Below are 9070 nucleotides of genomic sequence, written 5' to 3'. Positions count from 1 at the left end.
TATAAGGCCTACTACTTAACTTCATCTGACCAATTTATTCGAACTCCTCTCATCGTGACAAGATGTTCATTTCACTTCACTTATTTGGCTTTACATCAATTATCTTGATAAAACCTCGCCAACAATATTTCGCCAATTCCCTCGGTTCATGGCCGCTTCTCTCCATCCTCGACTGTGACCCACGCTCTCCAGGTCCTGGTGTACCTGGTCAATCCACCTAGCTCGCTGCGCCCCACGCCTTCTTGTTCCGACCGGATTTGTGGCGAACACCATCTTTACAGGGTTGTTGTCCGGCATTCTTGCAACATGCCCTGCCCAGCGTATCCTTCCAGCTTTAGCTACCTTCACGATACTGGGTTCGCCGTAGAGTTGAGCGAGCTCGTGGTTCATCCTTCGCCGCCACACGCCGTTCTCCTGCACGCCGCCGAAGATCGTCCTTAGCACTCGGCGTTCGAAAACCCCAAGAGCTTGCAAGTCCTCCTCGAGCATAGTCCACGCCTCATGCCCATAGAGGACTACCGGTCTTATGAGCGTTTTGTACATCGTGCATTTGGTGCGGGGGTGAATCTTTCTTGACCGCAGTTTCTTCTGGAGCCCATAGTAGGCACGACTTCCGCTGATGATGCGCCTTCGTATTTCCCGACTAACATTGTTGTCAGCCGTCAACAAGGATCCGAGGTAGACGAACTCGTCCACCACCTCGAAGGTATCCCCGTCTATCGTAACACTGCTTCCTAGGCGGGCCCTGTCGCGCTCAGTTCCGCCAACCAGCATGTACTTTGTTTTCGACGAATTCACCATTAGCCCGACTCTTGTTGCTTCGCGTTTCAGGCGGGTGAACAAATCTGCCACCGTTTCAAATTTTCTCCCAATAATATCCATGTCGTCCGCGAAGCAAACAAATTGTCCGGATCTCGTGAAAATCATGCCTCGACTGTTAAGTCCGGCTCTCCGCATGACACCTTCAAGCGCAATATTGAACAACAGGCACGAAAGTCCGTCGCCCTGTCGAAGTCCCCGCCGAGACTCGAACGAACTGGAGTGTTCGCCCGAGATCTTCACGGAGTTTTGCACACCGTCCATCGTTGCTCTGATCAATCTTGTGAGCTTCCCGGGAAAGCTGTTCTCGTCCATGATTTTCCATAGCTCTATGCGGTCGATACTATCGTATGCCGCCTTGAAATCGATGAACAAATGGTGCGTAGGGACCTGGTACTCACGGCATTTCTGGAGGATTTGCCGCACGGAAAAGATCTGGTCCGTTGTCGAGCGGCCGTCGATGAAACCTGCTTGATAACTTCCCACGAACTCGTTTGCTATAGGTGATAGACGACGGAAGAGAATCTGGGATAGGAAGATGTTCATTTAAAGGTTTCGAATGAAGAGCTTTTGTTTTATGTGAGAATGTTTTAACTTGAATTTGGCAGCATTAAAAGGATTCTTTCATTTCGCTAGTATAAAGATCCAAACGTTTTTGTAATCTACTGTAGATGACACGTAGGCTTTGTCCTTTGGCGGAGAGGCCTTTGTCATCCGCAAACAAAGACTATTGACATGTTTGGGGTAACTCAGGTAAGTCAGATGTGAAAATATTGTAGGGGAAGGGGTGGTAAAATGAACACCTTAAGGATATCATCTTGTTTCTGATAGAAAAACGAGCAAATTGTATAGTTCTATCGCACAACATCAAAAATAGGGATGTAATCTACAGCAGCCACGTGTATTCAAACTAAAATAGCTAAATTTCCACATATTTTCATCGCTATCAAAAAAGCGATGCAAATGTTCATTTTACCTGCACTATGTGGGTAAAATGAACAGCGGTTGGTGGTAAAATGAACACCATGCAAAAAACGCAAGCAAAACAAATATTTCTGAAAATTTTCATTGCCCCACCGAAAATACACCCATTAATGATTGTAACCTATTCAAAAAGAATTCTAAAGATATCAGATTTGACATCATATCATAACGATATTCACCTCACTGAAAAACCTCAAGTCTTCCGAACTAAAAGTTACGTCAGTTCTAATTTTCTAACGTGGTTTTCTAAAATCTTAGTTTTCTTTGATATTTTCACTTCAATTGACCTACGTATCAACTCGAACACTCAGATTTATGCTCTATATCGTCTGTGCGTGATAAAAATTCATCGAAATTTGTATATTCTCGGTAAAAGGCACGGTGTTCATTTTACCACCCCTGTTCATTTTACCACCACTTCCCCTATAGTATTGATCCCAAAGGTAGCATCTTAAGGAACATTAGTTCTTACAGGACGACTTTCAGACTTGGAGTTCTGATAATTAATTTGAAGTGTACGACAAATAACTTTTAGGGACCTTCCTAATCCGAGTGGTTGGAGTCCGCGGCTACATAGCAAAGCCATGCTGAAGGAATATGGGTTTGATTCCCGATCGGTCCAGGATCTTTTCGGAATGGAATTTTCCTTGACTTCCCTGGGCATAGAGTAAGGGATTTTTTTTTATTATCGAACAACTTTGGCCGGAGGTTCTCCGATTTGTATGAAATTTTTTTTCCAGAGGTAAAACTCGTGGATACATGACCAAAAGTGAAATTCAAAAATATTATAGTGGAGTATTTTCCAAGAAAGACTCTAGATGAATTTTCACGATTTTCCCATATATCTTCTTCTTCTTCTTTCTGGCATTACGTCCCCACTGGGACAAAGCCTGCTTCTCAGCTTAGTGTTCTTATGAGCACTTCCACAGTTATTAACTGAGAGCTTACTGTGCCAATGACCATTTTTGCATGTGTATATCGTGTGGCAGGTACGAAGATACTCTATGCCCAGGGAAGTCGAGAAAATTTCCAACCCGAAAAGATCCTCGACCGGTGGGATTCGAACCCACGACCCTCAGCTTGGTCTTGCTGAATAGCTGCGCGTTTACCGCTACGGCTATCTGAGCCCCAATATATATCCCATATATCTCAAACTTTAAAAACTCATATCTCCTGAACTATGCATCGTAGAACAAAAGTCTTTTAGTGAATTCGAAAGGAAATTTCCTCAGAAATCCATCAAAAATATAAAAAGAAAAACGTTTCCCAGAAAAATTTTCACCATGGAGAAAACTGTCGGAAAAATAGCGGAAAAACTATCGTCTGTGTCATGAAAAATTAAAAAAAAATGTTTTGTTTCATCAATCCATACTCTAACTTTCGTCCGTAGACGCCAAATGGCAAATGGTCCATATCTTGGTTGTTTTTGGACCGATCCTAATACTTCGCGCACCAATCGCTTCAGAATTTGAGCTTCTATCTTCATGTGCAGTAAAATTTTGATTTTTTAATTGAGATCTTTGCTAAAAACACGTCGTAATTTTACTGCATAAGACCTGCTTCCGGAAATCCGGATTATCACCGGTATCCGGTAGTCATAGTTCATCTCCGTGGGTGCACCTCAAAAGTAGATTAGTTGACCCGTCCATTACTTCTTAAAGAATTGAAATCGGTCAATTTTTGTCAAAGTTACAGCATTCCAAAGTTGGCCCAATTTTTGCCTGTCCCAGTTATTTTGACAACCCCTTGTATCACTTGAAGTGGGTACATTGTCTGATGATTTCCTGTTAGAATTTTCGGTATACGAAGAGGCGGAGTAGAAGTTTCCTGTTCGGAACAACTGATCACGCTTCAAGCTTTCTCACTTGAATCAAAGAGGCTGCTTCGATTTGGTGTCTGGAAAATTTGTCTAGAGCATCGAACTGATTGCTCATTTCGATGCAATTATCAACATTATCCATTTCAACCTTGGAAGAAAGTTCGCATTCCGGAGAAACGTCCTTTCTTCCATTCTTGCCACGTTTAGTGACAGTTTTAAATCCTACTTTTTTGGAAGGAAGTTGTGAATACAGAGATACACCCTTCCTTTTGTTTGTAGTTGCAACCATGTTTACTAAATAAACGAAAGAAGACGTGACCTCCTAAAAGGTTTTTTCCCAAGACGGTGTCCAAGAACGATTACCACAGCTAGCTTTCGCTAACGGGTCCAACGAAAAATCGAAGGATCATAAAGGGATCAATAGTATGAAAATAGTACGGAAAATTACTATTTTAGTAGCACTGAAAAGTACCGTTTTTTATTTTAGCACTGAAAACTACTGTTTTATTGCTTTGGGTAGTTTTTTAAAAACTTCCAAGAGCAGAGAGAATTCGTGTACGCACAGCACGAAGGTGCACTGACATAGGGGGAGATATCGAGAAGTAGAACATCGAGATGGAGAGTCGACTGTAGAAACAAAATTTCATGATTACTTTCCAAAGGATTGCTGTTCCATGACTCAATATTTCTATGAGTCGATGGTCGCTTCAATATCGACACATGAAGGTTATACTATATGGAGAAATTTGAAAAAAATATTTTAAACACGTTAGTACCGCAATATAAGTACAAAGTTATCATTCCTTTGTGAAAACTCGTTTTTCAAACCTTAGCGAAAAATGTTGCTAAAGAAACAAATCCCTTTTGACCTAATTTTGTTATGGATCTTTCCAGGGCTATTTCTCGATATGAAGCAAAACAATAGTAACAAACTCATGAATATCTCTTCTCCAATCCGTCGGATTTAATTGCTCTCTTCAGTAAATTTCATTATTATGGTTTTAATAATGAGTTTTCACCATGGGCTGATAAGTTTCTACTTATATTACAGTACTAACGTGTTTGGAACATTTTTCAAAATATCTCTATAGTAATTTCCATATAAGACACTGACACGTTAATGCTTCCAGTGGGCATTTATGCCCTTTGAAGGAAGCACCACACTAGACAACGGACTAGCATGCAACGCCCAGTGGCACAGTCGGAAAACATTCCTCACGAAAAGTTTACCGGTCTGAGGCGGGAATCGAACCCACACTCCCTAGCACGATGCGGCTAAATGCCTGGTGACACTAACCGTACGGCTACGAAGCCCACTAAACCTACATCGTCTTTGGGCCACCTTTAAGGCTCAAGAATCCATCATTCAATCATCGGCAATCATCAAAAATGAAAAACCAGTTTTTTAGTTCAGTGTCAAAGAAATCCTCATGAAAATCTATTACTGTCTTACAGATAGCAAGTGCAATGCAATGATAGATTTTCATGAACATTGCCTCAAATTTGAGCAAAAAAACTGGGTTTGAACATTTGTACTACAACCATGATGGTTATTTTCCTCTTAAATCACCACCTAGAAAGCTGAACATTTCACATAACACTTTGTTTTGTGGTAAGCATGGTTGAATAATATGAAAAATTGAATTTTCAAACTTTTTTTAAAATTTTGAACAGCTTCCAGTGTACAATTGTATTGTATGAGCCTAAGATCTATTTATAATCTTAGGGGAAAGGTATTCAATATCGGCAGATATTGATCGTCACGTGGTTTGCCACCGTCAGAACCACCATGCTGCTGTCGTGAACGAAGTGCGAGGTTTTTTCAACTGTGTTGTACAAAATACAACAGCGCGACGACTGAAGTGTTAAAGATTATGTAGCTGGCGGGATTTTAATCTTTTAGCTTAATACTTTAACTCGCCAGCTACATTTTTTTGTATTTATTTATTATGCCTTAAACTTGATTAGCCAGTTCATTCGCCTCAAAGAGAGCAGCTACATAATCTTTTAGCACAATGTTACCGAAATTACACTTAATTTGGCAAACATATCTCTATCTGCCGATATTGAATACCTTTCCCCTAAAAGTAAAAATAGCTGACTGCAAAGGTCAAAACAAAAAAGAGAAGAGTATAATTTGTACTCTTGTTTGTCGTCTCATCTCGAGATGCGGAGAACATATCTGTTGCAGCAGCTGATGTAGTTCTAGTTGCATAATTTTCCGAGCCTTAGTCCATTGTTCAATGCGATGGCGAATAACCCTAAGTGGTCTATCCTACTTTCCAGGTAACGTAGGTATCGTAATCGGGGGTAACATTGATCGCAATGCCCCCCTCGTAAAAAAATCGAATCAACATTTATCGATGAAATATTTTCAATGCATGAATGGTGATCCTCTTTGTTCTATTCATAAGCTAATAAATATTCAGATTTTTGCTAAAATTGAGTTGTGCTCATGCGTAAATTTTTTCAACGTTCGGTAGCAATGATTTTCATGATTATGGATGAAACGATCAAAGAATCATGTCTCTCATGAGTCCTGAAAATGATATGAGCATGTGAAATGATTTGTAACAATTTGGCCTCCATATTCGGCTTCAGACACCATGATTTTTGCAAGTTATTATATGTTCAATACCGAACGTTGTTTTCATGGGTGATCAATGTTACCCCATATCATCTAAATAAATAAATCGCTTAAAACCATTGTTTAAACATACTTTAAACTTACTGAAAACAAAATACAGTATATGGACACGAGCAATGGGTGTCAGTACTTGTTTTACAAATATAAAACTTGCAACATATGCATTTTCAAATTACATTTTGAATGAATATGAAAAAAATTGGGGTTGCGCTGCAGTGCATGTCAAATTCATTTATAGAAGTTCCTTGTCGTATTATTGGAAAAATATTAGGTAGATTCCAGACTTAATTTTTAGTGAACTTTTCCAAGAGATCGCAGCAGAATTCTTGCATTGAAGATTTCTCCATTAAGACCTGTTGTACATATATTACAAACATGATTTGTAAGTGGGCCTGCTTAGTACATAAGATAACACTTCAAAAGTCGCATTGTGTATTTTGAACAACATTGACATTGATGTTAAGAAGATCCCCCTTCGGGGGTCTATGATACGTTTGTTAAGCTTCAAAAGAACCGGGTACTGGTCTACGACACAAACCAGGGACGGATGTCAATTGAAGTCACGGCGGGAGTTCCACAAGGATCCATACTTGGTCCAACATTGTGGAACATGATGTACGATGGAGTGCTAACCTTGTCACTGCCAAATGGAGTCGAGATCGTCGGGTTCGCAGATGACGTCGTTCTCGCGATAACTGGTGAGACTGCGGAGGAGGTGGAGATGCTGACGGCGGAATCGCTAGACACCATCGAATCGTGGATGACGGGAGTCAAGCTGCAGTTGGCTCATCATAAAACGGAAGTGGTGCTGGTCAGCAACTGCAAGGCGGTACAGCAGTTGGAAATCATCGTCGGAGGGCACGCAATCCCATCGAAGCGCTCTCTAAAGCATCTCGGAGTAATGGTCGACGACAGGCTAAACTTCAACAGCCACGTAGACTATGCCTGCGAAAAGGCAGCGAAAGCTGCTAACACCGTAGCCAGGATCATGCCCAACATTGGAGGACCAAGAAGCAGCACGAGGCGTCTTCTAGCGACCGTATCATCGTCTATACTGAGGTATGGAGTCCCGGCTTGGGCTTCAGCGTTGGGAACCAAACGTAATCGAGATAAGCTGGCAGGTACGTTCCGGCTCATGGCTATACGGGTTGCGAGTGCCTACCGCACTATATCATCGGAGGCAGTGTGCGTTATCGCCGGAATGATCCCCATCTGCATCACTCTGGCTGAGGACATCGCATGTTACCAGCAAAGGGACACCAGGAATGTGAGGAATACCATTAGGTTGGACACAATGGCCAGGTGGCAGCAGGAGTGGGATAACTCGGAGAAAGGAAGGTGGACCCACAGGCTCATTCCTAACGTGTCGGTGTGGACGACCAGAAAACATGGAGAAGTTAACTTCTTCCTGACCCAGTTTCTGTCAGGCCATGGATGCTTCCGGAAATATCTGCACAGATTCGGACACGCAGAATCTCCACATTGTCCGGCCTGTCCAAATATCGAGGAGACACCGGAGCACGTCATATTCGACTGCCCTCGATTCACGGATATACGAAGCGAGATGATGCCAGAAACCGCAAACGTCCTAAATCCGGACAACATCGTGCAGAACATGTGCCAGCATGAAAGCACCTGGAATGCGGTGAACAGGGGAATAACGGCGATTATGTCGTTGCTGCAGCTCCATAAAAATGTCCCTTGAGTTGTAAATCTTCTTCTTCTTTCTGGCGTTACGTCCCAACTGGGACAAAGCCTGCTTCTCAGCTTAATGTTCTTATGAGCACTTCCACAGTTATTAACTGAGAGCTTTCTATGCCAATTGACCATTTTTGCATGTGTATATCGTGTGGCAGGTACGATGATACTCTATGCCCTGGAAAGTCGAGAAAATTTCCAACCCGAAAAGATCCTCAACCAGTGGGATTCGAATCCACGACCCTCAGCTTGGTCTTGCTGAATAGCTGCGCGTTTACCGCTACGAATATCTGGGTTGTAAATGTCCAATTTAATTATTTGAATAGGTGTTTTTCATTTAAATACCTAAATTTAATGTTTCGTTGTACCTTCAGCTTCCTTTTGGTACTGTCAGAGAATGTTGTCGACTCGTTTCATGTTGGAAGTATTTCAAGTACTAGACACAAATCAACATATTTACATTGGACTTGATAAGATCCTGATTTTGGGGCCCCGAATATTTAGGTATATTTTAAAGCATAATGACGTATTCAAGTATGAACTCGAAATAGTGATTTTTGCATGCAAGGTGATTGATAAAACTTGCAAAATAGAAATCGTTTTTGATTGAAATTTAGTTGATTGAAGGGTTTCTATTAATTTCAAGCTAACATGTTAGTTCAGTGATCGTTGGTTTTCCATTGGTATGAAGAGTTTTGACCACGATTTTTTGGACCCCAGGAATGCCGGTGCAGACCGCACTCGCCTAGCTACGCTACTGAGCAAGCAATCGTTAACTGGAAAATGTGATAGACTACTCGTTATGGTTCTTTAACTGCCTTTCACTGCCACTATTGACCGGTTTCAGGTAATACTGACAGTAACAAGGAAGTTCGAACCAAATAAGTGTAAGTGTTACAAACCCACTTGTGCTAAAAACGGATTTACTGTTTACCATCAATCTTGCACTCCACATAAAGTAAATTATACGGAAGCCAAAAAAGCCCATTTTCTACAAATATGTTGTTTTTTTTCTAATTGAAAGCAAACAATCCAAAAACTTGAAAATTGGAAGATTTTGATGTATATGTAACTCAAGTTTGACCTAAATTTTCTAATTGAAG

The sequence above is a fragment of the Aedes aegypti genome, chromosome 2, assembly GCF_002204515.2.
Source record: "Aedes aegypti strain LVP_AGWG chromosome 2, AaegL5.0 Primary Assembly, whole genome shotgun sequence".
Classification (NCBI taxonomy): domain Eukaryota; kingdom Metazoa; phylum Arthropoda; class Insecta; order Diptera; family Culicidae; genus Aedes; species Aedes aegypti.
The sequence above is the reverse complement of the archived record's forward strand: the minus strand, read 5'-3'. Positions refer to the sequence as shown.